The sequence below is a fragment of the Schistocerca nitens genome, unplaced genomic scaffold, assembly GCF_023898315.1.
Source record: "Schistocerca nitens isolate TAMUIC-IGC-003100 unplaced genomic scaffold, iqSchNite1.1 HiC_scaffold_159, whole genome shotgun sequence".
Lineage (NCBI taxonomy): Eukaryota > Metazoa > Arthropoda > Insecta > Orthoptera > Acrididae > Schistocerca > Schistocerca nitens.
In genome coordinates, this window is record NW_026045700.1 from 1 (window position 1) to 27,176 (window position 27,176).

A 27,176-nucleotide genomic window follows, 5' to 3' on the forward strand; every position below is an offset into this window, starting at 1 on the left:
CCGGGCGGCGGGGGGACCGCGCGGGGTGTGTGGCAGTGTCCTGCTGGACCGACGGAAGCTTTCTCACCTGCCTGACACACGCCGCGCCGCGCTTTTCAGATATTTGCGTAATTTGCGCGGTGCACTCTCGCCTGTCCCCTCCCCTTCCGTCCCGACTTGTCTCGACTTTGCTCGACTGCCGCTCGCTGCCGCTCGGGTCGCGGTCCATATGACGGCACAAGCACGACAAACATCTGCGAGACGGGCGCGGGCCTGACCGGCGTGTCCGAGACGCCGTGGGCGGCCGTTGGGAGCTACTAGAGCAGCGCTGTGGCGTGCCATGGAAACAAGGACAGAAGACACAGGAGGTTCGACAAAGCATCCAAAACAATAAGCCCCGTCGTATTCCGGAACACTTTCGCCGTTTCATACTGTTTTGTTATTTCCAGAGACACTTTGGAAATCTTCCTAGGCACACTCTTCTTCAAACTGAGTTTCTTAACATCGTACCTTATGCTTAATACAACAGTTTTAAATCACTGTGGAAACATCTTTGTCACATCGCAAAGGCAGCATGAAAAGAGGGCTGGCAGGGGTAGCGACTAAAAAGCAAAAAATGAAGGCAGCCAGAGTTCCCAGGCGGTCACCGATCCGAGTACTAACGTTGTTGCTTGACTTCGGTGATCGGACGAGAACGGCAGATTTTTTTTTTTTTTTCCTTCCTTTTTGTTTATTTATTTACTTTGTGGAATTTACCACTGCTACTAAACAGTAGGCCCTGACGTATTTCAGAACTCATCTGTCGATTCGTAGTGTGTTGTTATTTTCGAGGCGTTCTAGCACTCTTGTTTCGCGCATTCTTGCTCAAACTGAGTTCATTACTGTAGTTTCGTATCTTACGTTTGATACAGTACTTTAAAATGCTTGTGGAAGCATCTTTGTCACACCTGAAAGTTAGTATGAAAAAGAGGCCTCGCAGGTGTGGCGACGTAAAAGTTAAAAAATGAGATAGAGCCAACAGCACCCGGTGTTCCCAGGCGGTCACCCATCCAAGTACTAACCGGGCCCGATGTTGCTTAACTTCGGTGATCGGACGAGAACCGGTGTATTCAACATGGTATGGCCGTTGGCGTCCTTATAACGTAGCCGCACGGCAGAAGAAGCATTCGCCCCTTCTCCCAACACACGCAATCGCCGTTTTCCGTGGCACATTTGACGCAAAGCACGTCCTTCCACCTCGAAGCGACGCGCAGTGCGGCGCGCCGCCACGTGGGTGAGACGCACAACACAGCACAGCTGCTCGTTGCACCGCCTGTCTATCATTCGTTTGGTTGGTGCGTGCGGCCTCCGACACTCGCGGGCGACGCATCTTGTGGGGCTTGCGCGTGGCCGGGCGGCGGGGGGACCGCGCGGGGTGTGGCAGTGTCCTGCTGGACCGACGGAAGCTTTCTCACCTGCCTGACACACGCCGCGCCGCGCTTTTCAGATATTTGCGTAATTTGCGCGGTGCACTCTCGCCTGTCCCCTCCCCTTCCGTCCCGACTTGTCTCGACTTTGCTCGACTGCCGCTCGCTGCCGCTCGGGTCGCGGTCCATATGACGGCACAAGCACGACAAACATCTGCGAGACGGGCGCGGGCCTGACCGGCGTGTCCGAGACGCCGTGGGCGGCCGTTGGGAGCTACTAGAGCAGCGCTGTGGCGTGCCATGGAAACAAGGACAGAAGACACAGGAGGTTCGACAAAGCATCCAAAACAATAAGCCCCGTCGTATTCCGGAACACTTTCGCCGTTTCATACTGTTTTGTTATTTCCAGAGACACTTTGGAAATCTTCCTAGGCACACTCTTCTTCAAACTGAGTTTCTTAACATCGTACCTTATGCTTAATACAACAGTTTTAAATCACTGTGGAAACATCTTTGTCACATCGCAAAGGCAGCATGAAAAGAGGGCTGGCAGGGGTAGCGACTAAAAAGCAAAAAATGAAGGCAGCCAGAGTTCCCAGGCGGTCACCGATCCGAGTACTAACGTTGTTGCTTGACTTCGGTGATCGGACGAGAACGGCAGATTTTTTTTTTTTTTTCCTTCCTTTTTGTTTATTTATTTACTTTGTGGAATTTACCACTGCTACTAAACAGTAGGCCCTGACGTATTTCAGAACTCATCTGTCGATTCGTAGTGTGTTGTTATTTTCGAGGCGTTCTAGCACTCTTGTTTCGCGCATTCTTGCTCAAACTGAGTTCATTACTGTAGTTTCGTATCTTACGTTTGATACAGTACTTTAAAATGCTTGTGGAAGCATCTTTGTCACACCTGAAAGTTAGTATGAAAAAGAGGCCTCGCAGGTGTGGCGACGTAAAAGTTAAAAAATGAGATAGAGCCAACAGCACCCGGTGTTCCCAGGCGGTCACCCATCCAAGTACTAACCGGGCCCGATGTTGCTTAACTTCGGTGATCGGACGAGAACCGGTGTATTCAACATGGTATGGCCGTTGGCGTCCTTATAACGTAGCCGCACGGCAGAAGAAGCATTCGCCCCTTCTCCCAACACACGCAATCGCCGTTTTCCGTGGCACATTTGACGCAAAGCACGTCCTTCCACCTCGAAGGCGACGCGCAGTGCGGCGCGCCGCCACGTGGGTGAGACGCACAACACAGCACAGCTGCTCGTTGCACCGCCTGTCTATCATTCGTTTGGTTGGTGCGTGCGGCCTCCGACACTCGCGGGCGACGCATCTTGTGGGGCTTGCGCGTGGCCGGGCGGCGGGGGGACCGCGCGGGGTGTGGCAGTGTCCTGCTGGACCGACGGAAGCTTTCTCACCTGCCTGACACACGCCGCGCCGCGCTTTTCAGATATTTGCGTAATTTGCGCGGTGCACTCTCGCCTGTCCCCTCCCCTTCCGTCCCGACTTGTCTCGACTTTGCTCGACTGCCGCTCGCTGCCGCTCGGGTCGCGGTCCATATGACGGCACAAGCACGACAAACATCTGCGAGACGGGCGCGGGCCTGACCGGCGTGTCCGAGACGCCGTGGGCGGCCGTTGGGAGCTACTAGAGCAGCGCTGTGGCGTGCCATGGAAACAAGGACAGAAGACACAGGAGGTTCGACAAAGCATCCAAAACAATAAGCCCCGTCGTATTCCGGAACACTTTCGCCGTTTCATACTGTTTTGTTATTTCCAGAGACACTTTGGAAATCTTCCTAGGCACACTCTTCTTCAAACTGAGTTTCTTAACATCGTACCTTATGCTTAATACAACAGTTTTAAATCACTGTGGAAACATCTTTGTCACATCGCAAAGGCAGCATGAAAAGAGGGCTGGCAGGGGTAGCGACTAAAAAGCAAAAAATGAAGGCAGCCAGAGTTCCCAGGCGGTCACCGATCCGAGTACTAACGTTGTTGCTTGACTTCGGTGATCGGACGAGAACGGCAGATTTTTTTTTTTTTTTCCTTCCTTTTTGTTTATTTATTTACTTTGTGGAATTTACCACTGCTACTAAACAGTAGGCCCTGACGTATTTCAGAACTCATCTGTCGATTCGTAGTGTGTTGTTATTTTCGAGGCGTTCTAGCACTCTTGTTTCGCGCATTCTTGCTCAAACTGAGTTCATTACTGTAGTTTCGTATCTTACGTTTGATACAGTACTTTAAAATGCTTGTGGAAGCATCTTTGTCACACCTGAAAGTTAGTATGAAAAAGAGGCCTCGCAGGTGTGGCGACGTAAAAGTTAAAAAATGAGATAGAGCCAACAGCACCCGGTGTTCCCAGGCGGTCACCCATCCAAGTACTAACCGGGCCCGATGTTGCTTAACTTCGGTGATCGGACGAGAACCGGTGTATTCAACATGGTATGGCCGTTGGCGTCCTTATAACGTAGCCGCACGGCAGAAGAAGCATTCGCCCCTTCTCCCAACACACGCAATCGCCGTTTTCCGTGGCACATTTGACGCAAAGCACGTCCTTCCACCTCGAAGGCGACGCGCAGTGCGGCGCGCCGCCACGTGGTGAGACGCACAACACAGCACAGCTGCTCGTTGCACCGCCTGTCTATCATTCGTTTGGTTGGTGCGTGCGGCCTCCGACACTCGCGGGCGACGCATCTTGTGGGGCTTGCGCGTGGCCGGGCGGCGGGGGGACCGCGCGGGGTGTGGCAGTGTCCTGCTGGACCGACGGAAGCTTTCTCACCTGCCTGACACACGCCGCGCCGCGCTTTTCAGATATTTGCGTAATTTGCGCGGTGCACTCTCGCCTGTCCCCTCCCCTTCCGTCCCGACTTGTCTCGACTTTGCTCGACTGCCGCTCGCTGCCGCTCGGGTCGCGGTCCATATGACGGCACAAGCACGACAAACATCTGCGAGACGGGCGCGGGCCTGACCGGCGTGTCCGAGACGCCGTGGGCGGCCGTTGGGAGCTACTAGAGCAGCGCTGTGGCGTGCCATGGAAACAAGGACAGAAGACACAGGAGGTTCGACAAAGCATCCAAAACAATAAGCCCCGTCGTATTCCGGAACACTTTCGCCGTTTCATACTGTTTTGTTATTTCCAGAGACACTTTGGAAATCTTCCTAGGCACACTCTTCTTCAAACTGAGTTTCTTAACATCGTACCTTATGCTTAATACAACAGTTTTAAATCACTGTGGAAACATCTTTGTCACATCGCAAAGGCAGCATGAAAAGAGGGCTGGCAGGGGTAGCGACTAAAAAGCAAAAAATGAAGGCAGCCAGAGTTCCCAGGCGGTCACCGATCCGAGTACTAACGTTGTTGCTTGACTTCGGTGATCGGACGAGAACGGCAGATTTTTTTTTTTTTTTCCTTCCTTTTTGTTTATTTATTTACTTTGTGGAATTTACCACTGCTACTAAACAGTAGGCCCTGACGTATTTCAGAACTCATCTGTCGATTCGTAGTGTGTTGTTATTTTCGAGGCGTTCTAGCACTCTTGTTTCGCGCATTCTTGCTCAAACTGAGTTCATTACTGTAGTTTCGTATCTTACGTTTGATACAGTACTTTAAAATGCTTGTGGAAGCATCTTTGTCACACCTGAAAGTTAGTATGAAAAAGAGGCCTCGCAGGTGTGGCGACGTAAAAGTTAAAAAATGAGATAGAGCCAACAGCACCCGGTGTTCCCAGGCGGTCACCCATCCAAGTACTAACCGGGCCCGATGTTGCTTAACTTCGGTGATCGGACGAGAACCGGTGTATTCAACATGGTATGGCCGTTGGCGTCCTTATAACGTAGCCGCACGGCAGAAGAAGCATTCGCCCCTTCTCCCAACACACGCAATCGCCGTTTTCCGTGGCACATTTGACGCAAAGCACGTCCTTCCACCTCGAAGGCGACGCGCAGTGCGGCGCGCCGCCACGTGGGTGAGACGCACAACACAGCACAGCTGCTCGTTGCACCGCCTGTCTATCATTCGTTTGGTTGGTGCGTGCGGCCTCCGACACTCGCGGGCGACGCATCTTGTGGGGCTTGCGCGTGGCCGGGCGGCGGGGGGACCGCGCGGGGTGTGGCAGTGTCCTGCTGGACCGACGGAAGCTTTCTCACCTGCCTGACACACGCCGCGCCGCGCTTTTCAGATATTTGCGTAATTTGCGCGGTGCACTCTCGCCTGTCCCCTCCCCTTCCGTCCCGACTTGTCTCGACTTTGCTCGACTGCCGCTCGCTGCCGCTCGGGTCGCGGTCCATATGACGGCACAAGCACGACAAACATCTGCGAGACGGGCGCGGGCCTGACCGGCGTGTCCGAGACGCCGTGGGCGGCCGTTGGGAGCTACTAGAGCAGCGCTGTGGCGTGCCATGGAAACAAGGACAGAAGACACAGGAGGTTCGACAAAGCATCCAAAACAATAAGCCCCGTCGTATTCCGGAACACTTTCGCCGTTTCATACTGTTTTGTTATTTCCAGAGACACTTTGGAAATCTTCCTAGGCACACTCTTCTTCAAACTGAGTTTCTTAACATCGTACCTTATGCTTAATACAACAGTTTTAAATCACTGTGGAAACATCTTTGTCACATCGCAAAGGCAGCATGAAAAGAGGGCTGGCAGGGGTAGCGACTAAAAAGCAAAAAATGAAGGCAGCCAGAGTTCCCAGGCGGTCACCGATCCGAGTACTAACGTTGTTGCTTGACTTCGGTGATCGGACGAGAACGGCAGATTTTTTTTTTTTTTTTCCTTCCTTTTTGTTTATTTATTTACTTTGTGGAATTTACCACTGCTACTAAACAGTAGGCCCTGACGTATTTCAGAACTCATCTGTCGATTCGTAGTGTGTTGTTATTTTCGAGGCGTTCTAGCACTCTTGTTTCGCGCATTCTTGCTCAAACTGAGTTCATTACTGTAGTTTCGTATCTTACGTTTGATACAGTACTTTAAAATGCTTGTGGAAGCATCTTTGTCACACCTGAAAGTTAGTATGAAAAAGAGGCCTCGCAGGTGTGGCGACGTAAAAGTTAAAAAATGAGATAGAGCCAACAGCACCCGGTGTTCCCAGGCGGTCACCCATCCAAGTACTAACCGGGCCCGATGTTGCTTAACTTCGGTGATCGGACGAGAACCGGTGTATTCAACATGGTATGGCCGTTGGCGTCCTTATAACGTAGCCGCACGGCAGAAGAAGCATTCGCCCCTTCTCCCAACACACGCAATCGCCGTTTTCCGTGGCACATTTGACGCAAAGCACGTCCTTCCACCTCGAAGGCGACGCGCAGTGCGGCGCGCCGCCACGTGGGTGAGACGCACAACACAGCACAGCTGCTCGTTGCACCGCCTGTCTATCATTCGTTTGGTTGGTGCGTGCGGCCTCCGACACTCGCGGGCGACGCATCTTGTGGGGCTTGCGCGTGGCCGGGCGGCGGGGGGACCGCGCGGGGTGTGGCAGTGTCCTGCTGGACCGACGGAAGCTTTCTCACCTGCCTGACACACGCCGCGCCGCGCTTTTCAGATATTTGCGTAATTTGCGCGGTGCACTCTCGCCTGTCCCCTCCCCTTCCGTCCCGACTTGTCTCGACTTTGCTCGACTGCCGCTCGCTGCCGCTCGGGTCGCGGTCCATATGACGGCACAAGCACGACAAACATCTGCGAGACGGGCGCGGGCCTGACCGGCGTGTCCGAGACGCCGTGGGCGGCCGTTGGGAGCTACTAGAGCAGCGCTGTGGCGTGCCATGGAAACAAGGACAGAAGACACAGGAGGTTCGACAAAGCATCCAAAACAATAAGCCCCGTCGTATTCCGGAACACTTTCGCCGTTTCATACTGTTTTGTTATTTCCAGAGACACTTTGGAAATCTTCCTAGGCACACTCTTCTTCAAACTGAGTTTCTTAACATCGTACCTTATGCTTAATACAACAGTTTTAAATCACTGTGGAAACATCTTTGTCACATCGCAAAGGCAGCATGAAAAGAGGGCTGGCAGGGGTAGCGACTAAAAAGCAAAAAATGAAGGCAGCCAGAGTTCCCAGGCGGTCACCGATCCGAGTACTAACGTTGTTGCTTGACTTCGGTGATCGGACGAGAACGGCAGATTTTTTTTTTTTTTTCCTTCCTTTTTGTTTATTTATTTACTTTGTGGAATTTACCACTGCTACTAAACAGTAGGCCCTGACGTATTTCAGAACTCATCTGTCGATTCGTAGTGTGTTGTTATTTTCGAGGCGTTCTAGCACTCTTGTTTCGCGCATTCTTGCTCAAACTGAGTTCATTACTGTAGTTTCGTATCTTACGTTTGATACAGTACTTTAAAATGCTTGTGGAAGCATCTTTGTCACACCTGAAAGTTAGTATGAAAAAGAGGCCTCGCAGGTGTGGCGACGTAAAAGTTAAAAAATGAGATAGAGCCAACAGCACCCGGTGTTCCCAGGCGGTCACCCATCCAAGTACTAACCGGGCCCGATGTTGCTTAACTTCGGTGATCGGACGAGAACCGGTGTATTCAACATGGTATGGCCGTTGGCGTCCTTATAACGTAGCCGCACGGCAGAAGAAGCATTCGCCCCTTCTCCCAACACACGCAATCGCCGTTTTCCGTGGCACATTTGACGCAAAGCACGTCCTTCCACCTCGAAGGCGACGCGCAGTGCGGCGCGCCGCCACGTGGGTGAGACGCACAACACAGCACAGCTGCTCGTTGCACCGCCTGTCTATCATTCGTTTGGTTGGTGCGTGCGGCCTCCGACACTCGCGGGCGACGCATCTTGTGGGGCTTGCGCGTGGCCGGGCGGCGGGGGGACCGCGCGGGGTGTGGCAGTGTCCTGCTGGACCGACGGAAGCTTTCTCACCTGCCTGACACACGCCGCGCCGCGCTTTTCAGATATTTGCGTAATTTGCGCGGTGCACTCTCGCCTGTCCCCTCCCCTTCCGTCCCGACTTGTCTCGACTTTGCTCGACTGCCGCTCGCTGCCGCTCGGGTCGCGGTCCATATGACGGCACAAGCACGACAAACATCTGCGAGACGGGCGCGGGCCTGACCGGCGTGTCCGAGACGCCGTGGGCGGCCGTTGGGAGCTACTAGAGCAGCGCTGTGGCGTGCCATGGAAACAAGGACAGAAGACACAGGAGGTTCGACAAAGCATCCAAAACAATAAGCCCCGTCGTATTCCGGAACACTTTCGCCGTTTCATACTGTTTTGTTATTTCCAGAGACACTTTGGAAATCTTCCTAGGCACACTCTTCTTCAAACTGAGTTTCTTAACATCGTACCTTATGCTTAATACAACAGTTTTAAATCACTGTGGAAACATCTTTGTCACATCGCAAAGGCAGCATGAAAAGAGGGCTGGCAGGGGTAGCGACTAAAAAGCAAAAAATGAAGGCAGCCAGAGTTCCCAGGCGGTCACCGATCCGAGTACTAACGTTGTTGCTTGACTTCGGTGATCGGACGAGAACGGCAGATTTTTTTTTTTTTTTTCCTTCCTTTTTGTTTATTTATTTACTTTGTGGAATTTACCACTGCTACTAAACAGTAGGCCCTGACGTATTTCAGAACTCATCTGTCGATTCGTAGTGTGTTGTTATTTTCGAGGCGTTCTAGCACTCTTGTTTCGCGCATTCTTGCTCAAACTGAGTTCATTACTGTAGTTTCGTATCTTACGTTTGATACAGTACTTTAAAATGCTTGTGGAAGCATCTTTGTCACACCTGAAAGTTAGTATGAAAAAGAGGCCTCGCAGGTGTGGCGACGTAAAAGTTAAAAAATGAGATAGAGCCAACAGCACCCGGTGTTCCCAGGCGGTCACCCATCCAAGTACTAACCGGGCCCGATGTTGCTTAACTTCGGTGATCGGACGAGAACCGGTGTATTCAACATGGTATGGCCGTTGGCGTCCTTATAACGTAGCCGCACGGCAGAAGAAGCATTCGCCCCTTCTCCCAACACACGCAATCGCCGTTTTCCGTGGCACATTTGACGCAAAGCACGTCCTTCCACCTCGAAGGCGACGCGCAGTGCGGCGCGCCGCCACGTGGGTGAGACGCACAACACAGCACAGCTGCTCGTTGCACCGCCTGTCTATCATTCGTTTGGTTGGTGCGTGCGGCCTCCGACACTCGCGGGCGACGCATCTTGTGGGGCTTGCGCGTGGCCGGGCGGCGGGGGGACCGCGCGGGGTGTGGCAGTGTCCTGCTGGACCGACGGAAGCTTTCTCACCTGCCTGACACACGCCGCGCCGCGCTTTTCAGATATTTGCGTAATTTGCGCGGTGCACTCTCGCCTGTCCCCTCCCCTTCCGTCCCGACTTGTCTCGACTTTGCTCGACTGCCGCTCGCTGCCGCTCGGGTCGCGGTCCATATGACGGCACAAGCACGACAAACATCTGCGAGACGGGCGCGGGCCTGACCGGCGTGTCCGAGACGCCGTGGGCGGCCGTTGGGAGCTACTAGAGCAGCGCTGTGGCGTGCCATGGAAACAAGGACAGAAGACACAGGAGGTTCGACAAAGCATCCAAAACAATAAGCCCCGTCGTATTCCGGAACACTTTCGCCGTTTCATACTGTTTTGTTATTTCCAGAGACACTTTGGAAATCTTCCTAGGCACACTCTTCTTCAAACTGAGTTTCTTAACATCGTACCTTATGCTTAATACAACAGTTTTAAATCACTGTGGAAACATCTTTGTCACATCGCAAAGGCAGCATGAAAAGAGGGCTGGCAGGGGTAGCGACTAAAAAGCAAAAAATGAAGGCAGCCAGAGTTCCCAGGCGGTCACCGATCCGAGTACTAACGTTGTTGCTTGACTTCGGTGATCGGACGAGAACGGCAGATTTTTTTTTTTTTTTCCTTCCTTTTTGTTTATTTATTTACTTTGTGGAATTTACCACTGCTACTAAACAGTAGGCCCTGACGTATTTCAGAACTCATCTGTCGATTCGTAGTGTGTTGTTATTTTCGAGGCGTTCTAGCACTCTTGTTTCGCGCATTCTTGCTCAAACTGAGTTCATTACTGTAGTTTCGTATCTTACGTTTGATACAGTACTTTAAAATGCTTGTGGAAGCATCTTTGTCACACCTGAAAGTTAGTATGAAAAAGAGGCCTCGCAGGTGTGGCGACGTAAAAGTTAAAAAATGAGATAGAGCCAACAGCACCCGGTGTTCCCAGGCGGTCACCCATCCAAGTACTAACCGGGCCCGATGTTGCTTAACTTCGGTGATCGGACGAGAACCGGTGTATTCAACATGGTATGGCCGTTGGCGTCCTTATAACGTAGCCGCACGGCAGAAGAAGCATTCGCCCCTTCTCCCAACACACGCAATCGCCGTTTTCCGTGGCACATTTGACGCAAAGCACGTCCTTCCACCTCGAAGGCGACGCGCAGTGCGGCGCGCCGCCACGTGGGTGAGACGCACAACACAGCACAGCTGCTCGTTGCACCGCCTGTCTATCATTCGTTTGGTTGGTGCGTGCGGCCTCCGACACTCGCGGGCGACGCATCTTGTGGGGCTTGCGCGTGGCCGGGCGGCGGGGGGACCGCGCGGGGTGTGGCAGTGTCCTGCTGGACCGACGGAAGCTTTCTCACCTGCCTGACACACGCCGCGCCGCGCTTTTCAGATATTTGCGTAATTTGCGCGGTGCACTCTCGCCTGTCCCCTCCCCTTCCGTCCCGACTTGTCTCGACTTTGCTCGACTGCCGCTCGCTGCCGCTCGGGTCGCGGTCCATATGACGGCACAAGCACGACAAACATCTGCGAGACGGGCGCGGGCCTGACCGGCGTGTCCGAGACGCCGTGGGCGGCCGTTGGGAGCTACTAGAGCAGCGCTGTGGCGTGCCATGGAAACAAGGACAGAAGACACAGGAGGTTCGACAAAGCATCCAAAACAATAAGCCCCGTCGTATTCCGGAACACTTTCGCCGTTTCATACTGTTTTGTTATTTCCAGAGACACTTTGGAAATCTTCCTAGGCACACTCTTCTTCAAACTGAGTTTCTTAACATCGTACCTTATGCTTAATACAACAGTTTTAAATCACTGTGGAAACATCTTTGTCACATCGCAAAGGCAGCATGAAAAGAGGGCTGGCAGGGGTAGCGACTAAAAAGCAAAAAATGAAGGCAGCCAGAGTTCCCAGGCGGTCACCGATCCGAGTACTAACGTTGTTGCTTGACTTCGGTGATCGGACGAGAACGGCAGATTTTTTTTTTTTTTCCTTCCTTTTTGTTTATTTATTTACTTTGTGGAATTTACCACTGCTACTAAACAGTAGGCCCTGACGTATTTCAGAACTCATCTGTCGATTCGTAGTGTGTTGTTATTTTCGAGGCGTTCTAGCACTCTTGTTTCGCGCATTCTTGCTCAAACTGAGTTCATTACTGTAGTTTCGTATCTTACGTTTGATACAGTACTTTAAAATGCTTGTGGAAGCATCTTTGTCACACCTGAAAGTTAGTATGAAAAAGAGGCCTCGCAGGTGTGGCGACGTAAAAGTTAAAAAATGAGATAGAGCCAACAGCACCTTTTTTTTTTTTTGTTTTTTTTTCTTTTTTTTTTTTTTTATTTTTTATTTTTTTTTTTTTTTTTTATTTTTTCTTTTGTTTTTTTTTTTTTTTTTTTTTTTTTTTTTTTTTTTTTCTTTTTCTTTTTTTTTTTCTTTTTTTTTTTTTTTTTTTTTTTTTTTTTACGGGCCTCCCATCTCCCCTTATAGCCCGGCCGTATCGCTCTCCACAAAACGCCTTCTATTGGCGAGCTTCATGAGCTATAAAGGTGCTGTTGACTCCATGTCCCATGACGAACGGATGAAAAAGAAATAGTATCCTCTGTAGGTAGCTGTGAAATTATCGACGTCCGTCGGGAGAAAGCGGCAGAAGCCAAAAAAAAATCCATAAACCATGAAATCTTCTAAATGGAAACAATAAAGCCACCAGAAAAAGCAAGGTGCCAGAATAGAAAATATAAAATAGAAAAATATAAAAATAGAAAAATATAAAAATTAAGCCATTGCCTCAGGTGCTCTATTACTGGAAAAGTCCCACATCAGTAAAGCTGAGGAGGAAAGTCCATCAAGTGGATAAATAAAGCTAAAAAGGAGAAAATTAAAGGCACTGCGTGGTAATACTAAAAGGAGACTCAAAACATCACTGCCGCCATATGGGAGACCTACATGAGGAAGTCAGTGCTGCTGAAAGAAAAAGTGCCGCGATCCACAGCATAAAAATAATCAAAAACAAGGAGAAACTAACTATACCAGTAAAGAAAATGACACAAAAAGAAGAAAGTATAGTTCCTCTGATTACATGTATTTCTATAATTGGTCGTTCCAGGAAAACACAGCTCGAGCGGTCACAGTAGAAAAAGTAGACCAAAAACATGTTACGTAGCCATCGACATCCGGATATAAGCATGAGCAAGGGCAACCTTCAAAAAATTCGCGAAAGTAGCATGATAGCCAGGCATTGCTTCAGCTTGTTCATGCTGAGTCCACAAGTAAGTAAGAAAGTCCAAATCGGTTGTCAATTTCAGGAAAAATAATGCAAAAACGGTATGACCCAGGAGCCACACCGTGGCATTCTTCTTAGTATTCGGGTAGGCGGCGCACTGTGGGATTAAAGCGTCGGTCGGCAGGACAGAACGCGTATCCACCCGATTGATAAGGCGAATCATATCGCTGGCGGTATTCCAAACACTGGAATAATGGCCACACACAAAACGGTGTTCAAGTGTATCGTCCACAGCACACAAGTCACAAGCTCCAGACGAGATGAGATTAATGGAGTGGAGCTTCTCATTCGTAGGGAAGGTACGATGCACGACCTTGTACCACACGGCGTGTACAGAGGGAGGAAGAACATTGCTGGCAAGATTTCTCCATACCGTGGCCCAGTTATACCACGGTAGCCGATACTCCCACTTACAACGCACAGGAGACCCACGGAAAGCAGAAACGACGTCGCAGACTCGAAGGCTGGGAACGTCACAGAGCTCCAGGTAGCTGTTGTCCATATAGTAGCGACGCACATAATTAAGATAAAAGGGAATGTGCGAAACATTCACCGGCGCCGCTGCAGACGTAGGACGATACATATTAAAGACCGCCGCAGTAGTACCATACGGGGCCCTCTCCATAACAACAGTGGTCCGTTTCCAAAGGAGAGCAGAACACTTCGCGCGAAGATCTACGAGGCCCAAACCACCATCTGTTGGGCTTAGAGTACAGGTGTCATACGAGACTTTAAAAATGTCACCTCGCCATAAAAACCAATACACCGCCTGCTTGAGGGCACGTTCCAATTGCCGAGGCAGTGGAAGGACCTGCGCGAGATACCACGCCCTGGCCAGAATGGTAGTATTGATCAAGGCGACCTTATCACGAAGCGCCAACGTGCGAGCCGCATAGATCTTGGCAACAGCACGCACCTTGTGCAGCGTGGACCGCCAATTAAGCGCTTCCATCCGTTGTGGGTGAGAAGAAAAAAGCACGCCCAGGACTTTTTGCTGTTCACGGACACAGAACCAGTTCCGCTGTAAGGACCGTGCGCGGGGTGTAAGAGGCAAACAAACAGTCTTAGCAGGGTTAACAATGGCACCTGTGGCTTTTTCAAATCGTTGCAGCGCGCCATATAAAGTGTCAACGTCTTCAGAACGGCTAAGAAAAACACCAAGGTCGTCGGCATATGCTTTGCAAATGAGGCGGGTCGTCCCTATCTGAATGCCGCGGCATTCCCGGCCAATAATTCGCAGCAACGGATCTAAAGCTACAGAAAAAAGAGCCATCGAAAGGGGACACCCCTGCCGCACCGAGCGCCCAACACGGAAAGCCGGCGTCAAGCGGCCATTGACACTAACACGGGACGTCGCATTCTGTAAAAGATGCTTTACCACAGTCGTAAACTTAAGACCGAAGCCCATCCGCACAAGAACCTGGCGGAGGTAGACATGGCTAATGCGGTCGAAAGCATTTTTGAAATCAATTAATAAGATGGCAGCTATCGGCAGTCGCGCACTTTTAACAAAGCCGATACAGTCGCGATAGGCGAGGACGGCGTCAAAAATGTTTCGTCCCTGCACCGCACATGATTGACCGTCACTGAGGACCGACGGTAAAACAACCTTAAGGCGTTGAGCCACACAGCGTGTCACAATCTTAAAGTCCGCGTTAAGTAAAGTTATTGGCCGAACAGCGTCAATACAGGGCGTCGCAGACGATTTAGGTACTAAGGTCACTACCCCCTCCTCAAAAGCAGCAGGGATAACAGCACCATCCCGTATTTCATTTAAAAGAGCCACAAAAACATCACGAAAAAGACCATAAAATTTCAAATAAAATTCAGCAGGAATGCCGTCGGGACCAGGCGATTTACACTTAGGGCTTCGTCGGACAGCGTCGTACAGGTCGTCATGTACATAAGCAGCATTTAAATGCGTCCTATCCGTACGGGTTAAAACATGAGGGATGACTTGTAAAAAATCCCGCAACGCATCACAATCAACATCCAGCGCACGAAAAAGGGAACTAAAATGATTAAAAATATCCCGCTCAATGTCGGACTGGACAGTAGTCCGTCCACCGTCGGACTTTTTCCAGGTACTGATGTGCAGACGGGCGCGCCGCCTTCGTTCCCTATGCAAATGATAAAGTGACAAAGGTTCGCCATCCACAACCCCCGCAGGCTGGCTGCGGACGACGGCACCGTCACTAACAGCACGCAAATCGGCGAGAAGCTGACGCTGGAATTGTTTAAAAGCGGGCAGCAAGGCAGGCTGTGACGTCACGCGCAGCGCGAGGTCTTGTAAACATGCCTGATGGAAGCGGGCCGTAGCGCGACGCCAACGAGCCGCCTCGCGGCTAAAATCCATCAAAAACCGCCTAATCACCGGCTTGGCCTCCCCGACCCACCACTCCAGCACACTACAGTCACCTCGCCGAGTCCCGATTAATTTGTGCCACAGATTGGTAAAACATGTCACAAAATGGGCGTCGTTCAATAAAGCACAATTAAATTTCCACAGATTCCTTCGTCTGGGAACACAAACCCGAGGCAATAAAAGCTGACAAAGGTAACCGGAATGATCAGAAAACACCACGGGAAACATTTCCGTGCGGCAAATACGGGCAGAAAGCGGGGCAGAAACGTAAATTCTGTCCAGGCGGCTGTGCCCCGTGGGATAAAAATGTGTAAAGTGCGTAACGTCAGGGTTGAAAACACGCCACGTATCAACGAGCTGAAAACTGCGAATCAAGTCGCCGAACTCGCGACAAATGTTAGGACGAGGCACCTGATCGACAACATCTAATACGCAATTAAAATCGCCGCCTACAACTAAAGCATCCACATTGCGATGTAGCAGCGCACACAATTCCTGCCCATAAAAAGCAGCCCTCGCCGGCTTATCGTTCCCAGACGGAGCATAAACGTTAACAAATACAACGCCCAGTATAGTGCAGCTAACAGCACGACCATTAGGTAAAATGTCAACATTGGAAATAGCAAGGTCAGAACGTACTAAAATGGCAGTTCCTGTACTGTGATCAGGTAAAACATTGTCAATAACAATAAAGTCACTAAAATCGTGTAAAAAGACAAGTGCATCACGCGTCACCTCTTGTAAAAAGACAACATGGCAGTGGTGATCGCGTAAAAAGTCCTTAAAGGCCAGTATCTTGCAGTGGTGACTCAACTTGTTTAGATTAAAAGTGACAATATTCCACTGGCTAAAATCGTAAGTCATAGACTCACACAATTAAGAGACACACACAAAAGTAAAAACACACATAAAACACGGAATGGGCATATGCACAAAAGAGGAGGGGGCGCAGGACACACACTACGTCTCCTCACCCTCCACAACATCCTTCGCCCACTCCGAAGGTTCGAAGGGGGAGAGGGGTGGCAGGGTGGCAGTAGCTGTCACGTCAGAGGCGCCCGACACAGAATCCCTGACGGGCATCTCTACGTCGGAGGAAGGCACCGACACGCGGTCGTGGATAGACGGACCAGCGCGACGTCGGTGTACATCCTCAGCCTTACGTTTTGTCGACATAGGTGCCGCAGTCACAGCCAAGACTGTGTCTGGCGCTAAAACAGGCACGTCTACAGAGGCGGGTTGACTCAACACAGTCCGCAGATGGCGAACAGCAACGTCACGTTGCTGCGCTGCAACACTCACATCAGCTGATTGCGCGTGGCGAGAGGAGGCACGCGGCGGCTGTTGTTGTTGTTGTTTGCGCGGCGGCTGACGCCCGGAGCCGGAAGCCTGAGGCGGCCGTAGCTCCACGTCTAGGTCGCGCCGCGCGGCACGGCGTTGCGACGCCCAAGAAGAGGCGGGGGAGCGCCCTACCGGGGACGGACTACGGTCACCTCGCGGTAAACCCCTGTCGTAAGAAGGGGAGCTACTTGCACTGCGGAAGCGTTGCCTACTGGAACTCCGAGAACGAGCTTCATCCCGTTGCGGTTTCGGTTCCACAAAAACATCGCGTGATTCCGCAACAGGAATAGGCTCAGGAACATCAGAGGGTACAACGACGGGTGCAGGCACAGAAAGAGAGGGTGCCGACTGCGACACAATAGGTGCAACAGAGTCCGAAATAGGGCGCGAAACAACATCGGTTACCGATTGCGGCACGGAGTCAGAGACAGTCTCCGACACAACAGCACCCACAACAGGTTGAATAACAGCAGGCACGTTTTCCGAAACCACGGACAAAGATTCCTGGCCGGTAGTCGCAAGAACAGAGACAGTAGCATCAGCAGACATATCCATCGCTTCCGCGGCGGCAGCAAGATTAACATCTGCCGCACGCCGCGCGAGTGCGGGGGGGGCGGAACCCAAGACCGTAGCCGCGACGGAAGCAAAACTAGCTCCCTGCAAATTGGCCTCAAGTGGTAGCTGAACAGGCCGTTTTCGCTTCGGACAATCCTGCCGATAATGTCCTACACCATTACAAAAGGAGCAAGTCTGTGGCTGGCCACTGTACGTGACAAACGCACGGTGACCGTTTACCAAAATAAAAGACGGAATATGCTGCCTAACCACCATCTTAACACTGCGCACACCGTTCTCGACTTGAAATATATACGCAGACGACCATTTCTCTTTCACAACAGATAAAACAGTGCCATATGGCCGCAAGTGACGAGAAATAGTGTCGTTGCGAATTTCAAACGGAAGGTTAAATATCCGTATTTGCCGAAGACCAAAACCAGCATGAGACACAGTGACATTACTAATATTTCCGTTAAGGTGTCGAAATCTGCGAACACCGTCATTAACAGAAACAACAGCATCACACAGATCGGAAGATTTCAGTTTTAAGAACACAGAATTTAAAAACGTATCGAACTGAATACCGAGTACATCATTAGTAGACAACAACAAATCCTCAATTATCCAACGATGGATCTCAAAAGCCGAAGGTTTCTCTGCAGAACGATCAAACTCGCACTGAACATTGTTCTGTCGCTCTTCACTATCATCGTAAAGTATATCCATTACTTACAGTCAGTAGAAGTATAGCCACGTGGCAAAGTAAGCAGACGAACGCCGAGGCGCCGCCGGCCAAGTCGCACAAGGAAACACTGCACGCGAGGCACCGAGGTGTTGCCAGGCGGGCAGCCAGCCAAGTACTAACCGGGCCCGATGTTGCTTAACTTCGGTGATCGGACGAGAACCGGTGTATTCAACATGGTATGGCCGTTGGCGTCCTTATAACGTAGCCGCACGGCAGAAGAAGCATTCGCCCCTTCTCCCAACACACGCAATCGCCGTTTTCCGTGGCACATTTGACGCAAAGCACGTCCTTCCACCTCGAAGGCGACGCGCAGTGCGGCGCGCCGCCACGTGGGTGAGACGCACAACACAGCACAGCTGCTCGTTGCACCGCCTGTCTATCATTCGTTTGGTTGGTGCGTGCGGCCTCCGACACTCGCGGGCGACGCATCTTGTGGGGCTTGCGCGTGGCCGGGCGGCGGGGGGACCGCGCGGGGTGTGGCAGTGTCCTGCTGGACCGACGGAAGCTTTCTCACCTGCCTGACACACGCCGCGCCGCGCTTTTCAGATATTTGCGTAATTTGCGCGGTGCACTCTCGCCTGTCCCCTCCCCTTCCGTCCCGACTTGTCTCGACTTTGCTCGACTGCCGCTCGCTGCCGCTCGGGTCGCGGTCCATATGACGGCACAAGCACGACAAACATCTGCGAGACGGGCGCGGGCCTGACCGGCGTGTCCGAGACGCCGTGGGCGGCCGTTGGGAGCTACTAGAGCAGCGCTGTGGCGTGCCATGGAAACAAGGACAGAAGACACAGGAGGTTCGACAAAGCATCCAAAACAATAAGCCCCGTCGTATTCCGGAACACTTTCGCCGTTTCATACTGTTTTGTTATTTCCAGAGACACTTTGGAAATCTTCCTAGGCACACTCTTCTTCAAACTGAGTTTCTTAACATCGTACCTTATGCTTAATACAACAGTTTTAAATCACTGTGGAAACATCTTTGTCACATCGCAAAGGCAGCATGAAAAGAGGGCTGGCAGGGGTAGCGACTAAAAAGCAAAAAATGAAGGCAGCCAGAGTTCCCAGGCGGTCACCGATCCGAGTACTAACGTTGTTGCTTGACTTCGGTGATCGGACGAGAACGGCAGATTTTTTTTTTTTTTCCTTCCTTTTTGTTTATTTATTTACTTTGTGGAATTTACCACTGCTACTAAACAGTAGGCCCTGACGTATTTCAGAACTCATCTGTCGATTCGTAGTGTGTTGTTATTTTCGAGGCGTTCTAGCACTCTTGTTTCGCGCATTCTTGCTCAAACTGAGTTCATTACTGTAGTTTCGTATCTTACGTTTGATACAGTACTTTAAAATGCTTGTGGAAGCATCTTTGTCACACCTGAAAGTTAGTATGAAAAAGAGGCCTCGCAGGTGTGGCGACGTAAAAGTTAAAAAATGAGATAGAGCCAACAGCACCCGGTGTTCCCAGGCGGTCACCCATCCAAGTACTAACCGGGCCCGATGTTGCTTAACTTCGGTGATCGGACGAGAACCGGTGTATTCAACATGGTATGGCCGTTGGCGTCCTTATAACGTAGCCGCACGGCAGAAGAAGCATTCGCCCCTTCTCCCAACACACGCAATCGCCGTTTTCCGTGGCACGACGCGCAGTGCGGCGCGCCGCCACGTGGGTGAGACGCACAACACAGCACAGCTGCTCGTTGCACCGCCTGTCTATCATTCGTTTGGTTGGTGCGTGCGGCCTCCGACACTCGCGGGCGACGCATCTTGTGGGGCTTGCGCGTGGCCGGGCGGCGGGGGGACCGCGCGGGGTGTGGCAGTGTCCTGCTGGACCGACGGAAGCTTTCTCACCTGCCTGACACACGCCGCGCCGCGCTTTTCAGATATTTGCGTAATTTGCGCGGTGCACTCTCGCCTGTCCCCTCCCCTTCCGTCCCGACTTGTCTCGACTTTGCTCGACTGCCGCTCGCTGCCGCTCGGGTCGCGGTCCATATGACGGCACAAGCACGACAAACATCTGCGAGACGGGCGCGGGCCTGACCGGCGTGTCCGAGACGCCGTGGGCGGCCGTTGGGAGCTACTAGAGCAGCGCTGTGGCGTGCCATGGAAACAAGGACAGAAGACACAGGAGGTTCGACAAAGCATCCAAAACAATAAGCCCCGTCGTATTCCGGAACACTTTCGCCGTTTCATACTGTTTTGTTATTTCCAGAGACACTTTGGAAATCTTCCTAGGCACACTCTTCTTCAAACTGAGTTTCTTAACATCGTACCTTATGCTTAATACAACAGTTTTAAATCACTGTGGAAACATCTTTGTCACATCGCAAAGGCAGCATGAAAAGAGGGCTGGCAGGGGTAGCGACTAAAAAGCAAAAAATGAAGGCAGCCAGAGTTCCCAGGCGGTCACCGATCCGAGTACTAACGTTGTTGCTTGACTTCGGTGATCGGACGAGAACGGCAGATTTTTTTTTTTTTTTCCTTCCTTTTTGTTTATTTATTTACTTTGTGGAATTTACCACTGCTACTAAACAGTAGGCCCTGACGTATTTCAGAACTCATCTGTCGATTCGTAGTGTGTTGTTATTTTCGAGGCGTTCTAGCACTCTTGTTTCGCGCATTCTTGCTCAAACTGAGTTCATTACTGTAGTTTCGTATCTTACGTTTGATACAGTACTTTAAAATGCTTGTGGAAGCATCTTTGTCACACCTGAAAGTTAGTATGAAAAAGAGGCCTCGCAGGTGTGGCGACGTAAAAGTTAAAAAATGAGATAGAGCCAACAGCACCCGGTGTTCCCAGGCGGTCACCCATCCAAGTACTAACCGGGCCCGATGTTGCTTAACTTCGGTGATCGGACGAGAACCGGTGTATTCAACATGGTATGGCCGTTGGCGTCCTTATAACGTAGCCGCACGGCAGAAGAAGCATTCGCCCCTTCTCCCAACACACGCAATCGCCGTTTTCCGTGGCACATTTGACGCAAAGCACGTCCTTCCACCTCGAAGGCGACGCGCAGTGCGGCGCGCCGCCACGTGGGTGAGACGCACAACACAGCACAGCTGCTCGTTGCACCGCCTGTCTATCATTCGTTTGGTTGGTGCGTGCGGCCTCCGACACTCGCGGGCGACGCATCTTGTGGGGCTTGCGCGTGGCCGGGCGGCGGGGGGACCGCGCGGGGTGTGGCAGTGTCCTGCTGGACCGACGGAAGCTTTCTCACCTGCCTGACACACGCCGCGCCGCGCTTTTCAGATATTTGCGTAATTTGCGCGGTGCACTCTCGCCTGTCCCCTCCCCTTCCGTCCCGACTTGTCTCGACTTTGCTCGACTGCCGCTCGCTGCCGCTCGGGTCGCGGTCCATATGACGGCACAAGCACGACAAACATCTGCGAGACGGGCGCGGGCCTGACCGGCGTGTCCGAGACGCCGTGGGCGGCCGTTGGGAGCTACTAGAGCAGCGCTGTGGCGTGCCATGGAAACAAGGACAGAAGACACAGGAGGTTCGACAAAGCATCCAAAACAATAAGCCCCGTCGTATTCCGGAACACTTTCGCCGTTTCATACTGTTTTGTTATTTCCAGAGACACTTTGGAAATCTTCCTAGGCACACTCTTCTTCAAACTGAGTTTCTTAACATCGTACCTTATGCTTAATACAACAGTTTTAAATCACTGTGGAAACATCTTTGTCACATCGCAAAGGCAGCATGAAAAGAGGGCTGGCAGGGGTAGCGACTAAAAAGCAAAAAATGAAGGCAGCCAGAGTTCCCAGGCGGTCACCGATCCGAGTACTAACGTTGTTGCTTGACTTCGGTGATCGGACGAGAACGGCAGATTTTTTTTTTTTTTTCCTTCCTTTTTGTTTATTTATTTACTTTGTGGAATTTACCACTGCTACTAAACAGTAGGCCCTGACGTATTTCAGAACTCATCTGTCGATTCGTAGTGTGTTGTTATTTTCGAGGCGTTCTAGCACTCTTGTTTCGCGCATTCTTGCTCAAACTGAGTTCATTACTGTAGTTTCGTATCTTACGTTTGATACAGTACTTTAAAATGCTTGTGGAAGCATCTTTGTCACACCTGAAAGTTAGTATGAAAAAGAGGCCTCGCAGGTGTGGCGACGTAAAAGTTAAAAAATGAGATAGAGCCAACAGCACCCGGTGTTCCCAGGCGGTCACCCATCCAAGTACTAACCGGGCCCGATGTTGCTTAACTTCGGTGATCGGACGAGAACCGGTGTATTCAACATGGTATGGCCGTTGGCGTCCTTATAACGTAGCCGCACGGCAGAAGAAGCATTCGCCCCTTCTCCCAACACACGCAATCGCCGTTTTCCGTGGCACATTTGACGCAAAGCACGTCCTTCCACCTCGAAGGCGACGCGCAGTGCGGCGCGCCGCCACGTGGGTGAGACGCACAACACAGCACAGCTGCTCGTTGCACCGCCTGTCTATCATTCGTTTGGTTGGTGCGTGCGGCCTCCGACACTCGCGGGCGACGCATCTTGTGGGGCTTGCGCGTGGCCGGGCGGCGGGGGGACCGCGCGGGGTGTGGCAGTGTCCTGCTGGACCGACGGAAGCTTTCTCACCTGCCTGACACACGCCGCGCCGCGCTTTTCAGATATTTGCGTAATTTGCGCGGTGCACTCTCGCCTGTCCCCTCCCCTTCCGTCCCGACTTGTCTCGACTTTGCTCGACTGCCGCTCGCTGCCGCTCGGGTCGCGGTCCATATGACGGCACAAGCACGACAAACATCTGCGAGACGGGCGCGGGCCTGACCGGCGTGTCCGAGACGCCGTGGGCGGCCGTTGGGAGCTACTAGAGCAGCGCTGTGGCGTGCCATGGAAACAAGGACAGAAGACACAGGAGGTTCGACAAAGCATCCAAAACAATAAGCCCCGTCGTATTCCGGAACACTTTCGCCGTTTCATACTGTTTTGTTATTTCCAGAGACACTTTGGAAATCTTCCTAGGCACACTCTTCTTCAAACTGAGTTTCTTAACATCGTACCTTATGCTTAATACAACAGTTTTAAATCACTGTGGAAACATCTTTGTCACATCGCAAAGGCAGCATGAAAAGAGGGCTGGCAGGGGTAGCGACTAAAAAGCAAAAAATGAAGGCAGCCAGAGTTCCCAGGCGGTCACCGATCCGAGTACTAACGTTGTTGCTTGACTTCGGTGATCGGACGAGAACGGCAGATTTTTTTTTTTTTTTCCTTCCTTTTTGTTTATTTATTTACTTTGTGGAATTTACCACTGCTACTAAACAGTAGGCCCTGACGTATTTCAGAACTCATCTGTCGATTCGTAGTGTGTTGTTATTTTCGAGGCGTTCTAGCACTCTTGTTTCGCGCATTCTTGCTCAAACTGAGTTCATTACTGTAGTTTCGTATCTTACGTTTGATACAGTACTTTAAAATGCTTGTGGAAGCATCTTTGTCACACCTGAAAGTTAGTATGAAAAAGAGGCCTCGCAGGTGTGGCGACGTAAAAGTTAAAAAATGAGATAGAGCCAACAGCACCCGGTGTTCCCAGGCGGTCACCCATCCAAGTACTAACCGGGCCCGATGTTGCTTAACTTCGGTGATCGGACGAGAACCGGTGTATTCAACATGGTATGGCCGTTGGCGTCCTTATAACGTAGCCGCACGGCAGAAGAAGCATTCGCCCCTTCTCCCAACACACGCAATCGCCGTTTTCCGTGGCACATTTGACGCAAAGCACGTCCTTCCACCTCGAAGGCGACGCGCAGTGCGGCGCGCCGCCACGTGGGTGAGACGCACAACACAGCACAGCTGCTCGTTGCACCGCCTGTCTATCATTCGTTTGGTTGGTGCGTGCGGCCTCCGACACTCGCGGGCGACGCATCTTGTGGGGCTTGCGCGTGGCCGGGCGGCGGGGGGACCGCGCGGGGTGTGGCAGTGTCCTGCTGGACCGACGGAAGCTTTCTCACCTGCCTGACACACGCCGCGCCGCGCTTTTCAGATATTTGCGTAATTTGCGCGGTGCACTCTCGCCTGTCCCCTCCCCTTCCGTCCCGACTTGTCTCGACTTTGCTCGACTGCCGCTCGCTGCCGCTCGGGTCGCGGTCCATATGACGGCACAAGCACGACAAACATCTGCGAGACGGGCGCGGGCCTGACCGGCGTGTCCGAGACGCCGTGGGCGGCCGTTGGGAGCTACTAGAGCAGCGCTGTGGCGTGCCATGGAAACAAGGACAGAAGACACAGGAGGTTCGACAAAGCATCCAAAACAATAAGCCCCGTCGTATTCCGGAACACTTTCGCCGTTTCATACTGTTTTGTTATTTCCAGAGACACTTTGGAAATCTTCCTAGGCACACTCTTCTTCAAACTGAGTTTCTTAACATCGTACCTTATGCTTAATACAACAGTTTTAAATCACTGTGGAAACATCTTTGTCACATCGCAAAGGCAGCATGAAAAGAGGGCTGGCAGGGGTAGCGACTAAAAAGCAAAAAATGAAGGCAGCCAGAGTTCCCAGGCGGTCACCGATCCGAGTACTAACGTTGTTGCTTGACTTCGGTGATCGGACGAGAACGGCAGATTTTTTTTTTTTTTTCCTTCCTTTTTGTTTATTTATTTACTTTGTGGAATTTACCACTGCTACTAAACAGTAGGCCCTGACGTATTTCAGAACTCATCTGTCGATTCGTAGTGTGTTGTTATTTTCGAGGCGTTCTAGCACTCTTGTTTCGCGCATTCTTGCTCAAACTGAGTTCATTACTGTAGTTTCGTATCTTACGTTTGATACAGTACTTTAAAATGCTTGTGGAAGCATCTTTGTCACACCTGAAAGTTAGTATGAAAAAGAGGCCTCGCAGGTGTGGCGACGTAAAAGTTAAAAAATGAGATAGAGCCAACAGCACCCGGTGTTCCCAGGCGGTCACCCATCCAAGTACTAACCGGGCCCGATGTTGCTTAACTTCGGTGATCGGACGAGAACCGGTGTATTCAACATGGTATGGCCGTTGGCGTCCTTATAACGTAGCCGCACGGCAGAAGAAGCATTCGCCCCTTCTCCCAACACACGCAATCGCCGTTTTCCGTGGCACATTTGACGCAAAGCACGTCCTTCCACCTCGAAGGCGACGCGCAGTGCGGCGCGCCGCCACGTGGGTGAGACGCACAACACAGCACAGCTGCTCGTTGCACCGCCTGTCTATCATTCGTTTGGTTGGTGCGTGCGGCCTCCGACACTCGCGGGCGACGCATCTTGTGGGGCTTGCGCGTGGCCGGGCGGCGGGGGGACCGCGCGGGGTGTGGCAGTGTCCTGCTGGACCGACGGAAGCTTTCTCACCTGCCTGACACACGCCGCGCCGCGCTTTTCAGATATTTGCGTAATTTGCGCGGTGCACTCTCGCCTGTCCCCTCCCCTTCCGTCCCGACTTGTCTCGACTTTGCTCGACTGCCGCTCGCTGCCGCTCGGGTCGCGGTCCATATGACGGCACAAGCACGACAAACATCTGCGAGACGGGCGCGGGCCTGACCGGCGTGTCCGAGACGCCGTGGGCGGCCGTTGGGAGCTACTAGAGCAGCGCTGTGGCGTGCCATGGAAACAAGGACAGAAGACACAGGAGGTTCGACAAAGCATCCAAAACAATAAGCCCCGTCGTATTCCGGAACACTTTCGCCGTTTCATACTGTTTTGTTATTTCCAGAGACACTTTGGAAATCTTCCTAGGCACACTCTTCTTCAAACTGAGTTTCTTAACATCGTACCTTATGCTTAATACAACAGTTTTAAATCACTGTGGAAACATCTTTGTCACATCGCAAAGGCAGCATGAAAAGAGGGCTGGCAGGGGTAGCGACTAAAAAGCAAAAAATGAAGGCAGCCAGAGTTCCCAGGCGGTCACCGATCCGAGTACTAACGTTGTTGCTTGACTTCGGTGATCGGACGAGAACGGCAGATTTTTTTTTTTTTTTCCTTCCTTTTTGTTTATTTATTTACTTTGTGGAATTTACCACTGCTACTAAACAGTAGGCCCTGACGTATTTCAGAACTCATCTGTCGATTCGTAGTGTGTTGTTATTTTCGAGGCGTTCTAGCACTCTTGTTTCGCGCATTCTTGCTCAAACTGAGTTCATTACTGTAGTTTCGTATCTTACGTTTGATACAGTACTTTAAAATGCTTGTGGAAGCATCTTTGTCACACCTGAAAGTTAGTATGAAAAAGAGGCCTCGCAGGTGTGGCGACGTAAAAGTTAAAAAATGAGATAGAGCCAACAGCACCCGGTGTTCCCAGGCGGTCACCCATCCAAGTACTAACCGGGCCCGATGTTGCTTAACTTCGGTGATCGGACGAGAACCGGTGTATTCAACATGGTATGGCCGTTGGCGTCCTTATAACGTAGCCGCACGGCAGAAGAAGCATTCGCCCCTTCTCCCAACACACGCAATCGCCGTTTTCCGTGGCACATTTGACGCAAAGCACGTCCTTCCACCTCGAAGGCGACGCGCAGTGCGGCGCGCCGCCACGTGGGTGAGACGCACAACACAGCACAGCTGCTCGTTGCACCGCCTGTCTATCATTCGTTTGGTTGGTGCGTGCGGCCTCCGACACTCGCGGGCGACGCATCTTGTGGGGCTTGCGCGTGGCCGGGCGGCGGGGGGACCGCGCGGGGTGTGGCAGTGTCCTGCTGGACCGACGGAAGCTTTCTCACCTGCCTGACACACGCCGCGCCGCGCTTTTCAGATATTTGCGTAATTTGCGCGGTGCACTCTCGCCTGTCCCCTCCCCTTCCGTCCCGACTTGTCTCGACTTTGCTCGACTGCCGCTCGCTGCCGCTCGGGTCGCGGTCCATATGACGGCACAAGCACGACAAACATCTGCGAGACGGGCGCGGGCCTGACCGGCGTGTCCGAGACGCCGTGGGCGGCCGTTGGGAGCTACTAGAGCAGCGCTGTGGCGTGCCATGGAAACAAGGACAGAAGACACAGGAGGTTCGACAAAGCATCCAAAACAATAAGCCCCGTCGTATTCCGGAACACTTTCGCCGTTTCATACTGTTTTGTTATTTCCAGAGACACTTTGGAAATCTTCCTAGGCACACTCTTCTTCAAACTGAGTTTCTTAACATCGTACCTTATGCTTAATACAACAGTTTTAAATCACTGTGGAAACATCTTTGTCACATCGCAAAGGCAGCATGAAAAGAGGGCTGGCAGGGGTAGCGACTAAAAAGCAAAAAATGAAGGCAGCCAGAGTTCCCAGGCGGTCACCGATCCGA

At 51.8% G+C, this 27,176-nt stretch overlaps 14 non-coding genes and 1 pseudogene across 14 annotated transcripts; all 15 read right to left on the reverse strand.

Annotated features, from left to right (window-relative positions):
- Positions 1 to 991: 991 nt before the first annotated feature.
- LOC126219093 (5S ribosomal RNA) lies at positions 992 to 1,110 on the reverse strand. The gene has a single exon (XR_007542588.1). It is a non-coding gene; the product is annotated as a 5S ribosomal RNA (ribosomal RNA).
- A 1,247-nt stretch (positions 1,111 to 2,357) lies between these two features.
- Positions 2,358 to 2,476, reverse strand: LOC126219094 (5S ribosomal RNA). The gene has a single exon (XR_007542589.1). It is a non-coding gene; the product is annotated as a 5S ribosomal RNA (ribosomal RNA).
- A 1,248-nt stretch (positions 2,477 to 3,724) lies between these two features.
- LOC126219095 (5S ribosomal RNA) lies at positions 3,725 to 3,843 on the reverse strand. Its single transcript, XR_007542590.1, has one exon. It is a non-coding gene; the product is annotated as a 5S ribosomal RNA (ribosomal RNA).
- A 1,247-nt stretch (positions 3,844 to 5,090) lies between these two features.
- LOC126219096 (5S ribosomal RNA) lies at positions 5,091 to 5,209 on the reverse strand. The gene has a single exon (XR_007542591.1). It is a non-coding gene; the product is annotated as a 5S ribosomal RNA (ribosomal RNA).
- Positions 5,210 to 6,458: 1,249 nt separating this feature from the next.
- Positions 6,459 to 6,577, reverse strand: LOC126219098 (5S ribosomal RNA). The gene has a single exon (XR_007542592.1). It is a non-coding gene; the product is annotated as a 5S ribosomal RNA (ribosomal RNA).
- Positions 6,578 to 7,825: 1,248 nt separating this feature from the next.
- On the reverse strand, positions 7,826 to 7,944 carry LOC126219099 (5S ribosomal RNA). The gene has a single exon (XR_007542593.1). It is a non-coding gene; the product is annotated as a 5S ribosomal RNA (ribosomal RNA).
- Positions 7,945 to 9,193: 1,249 nt separating this feature from the next.
- Positions 9,194 to 9,312, reverse strand: LOC126219100 (5S ribosomal RNA). Its single transcript, XR_007542594.1, has one exon. It is a non-coding gene; the product is annotated as a 5S ribosomal RNA (ribosomal RNA).
- A 1,248-nt stretch (positions 9,313 to 10,560) lies between these two features.
- Positions 10,561 to 10,679, reverse strand: LOC126219102 (5S ribosomal RNA). Its single transcript, XR_007542596.1, has one exon. It is a non-coding gene; the product is annotated as a 5S ribosomal RNA (ribosomal RNA).
- Positions 10,680 to 18,001: 7,322 nt separating this feature from the next.
- Positions 18,002 to 18,119, reverse strand: LOC126219125 (5S ribosomal RNA; annotated as a pseudogene).
- A 1,247-nt stretch (positions 18,120 to 19,366) lies between these two features.
- On the reverse strand, positions 19,367 to 19,485 carry LOC126219103 (5S ribosomal RNA). Its single transcript, XR_007542597.1, has one exon. It is a non-coding gene; the product is annotated as a 5S ribosomal RNA (ribosomal RNA).
- A 1,213-nt stretch (positions 19,486 to 20,698) lies between these two features.
- LOC126219104 (5S ribosomal RNA) lies at positions 20,699 to 20,817 on the reverse strand. The gene has a single exon (XR_007542598.1). It is a non-coding gene; the product is annotated as a 5S ribosomal RNA (ribosomal RNA).
- Positions 20,818 to 22,065: 1,248 nt separating this feature from the next.
- On the reverse strand, positions 22,066 to 22,184 carry LOC126219105 (5S ribosomal RNA). Its single transcript, XR_007542599.1, has one exon. It is a non-coding gene; the product is annotated as a 5S ribosomal RNA (ribosomal RNA).
- A 1,248-nt stretch (positions 22,185 to 23,432) lies between these two features.
- LOC126219106 (5S ribosomal RNA) lies at positions 23,433 to 23,551 on the reverse strand. Its single transcript, XR_007542600.1, has one exon. It is a non-coding gene; the product is annotated as a 5S ribosomal RNA (ribosomal RNA).
- A 1,248-nt stretch (positions 23,552 to 24,799) lies between these two features.
- LOC126219107 (5S ribosomal RNA) lies at positions 24,800 to 24,918 on the reverse strand. Its single transcript, XR_007542601.1, has one exon. It is a non-coding gene; the product is annotated as a 5S ribosomal RNA (ribosomal RNA).
- A 1,248-nt stretch (positions 24,919 to 26,166) lies between these two features.
- Positions 26,167 to 26,285, reverse strand: LOC126219109 (5S ribosomal RNA). Its single transcript, XR_007542602.1, has one exon. It is a non-coding gene; the product is annotated as a 5S ribosomal RNA (ribosomal RNA).
- Positions 26,286 to 27,176: the final 891 nt, after the last annotated feature.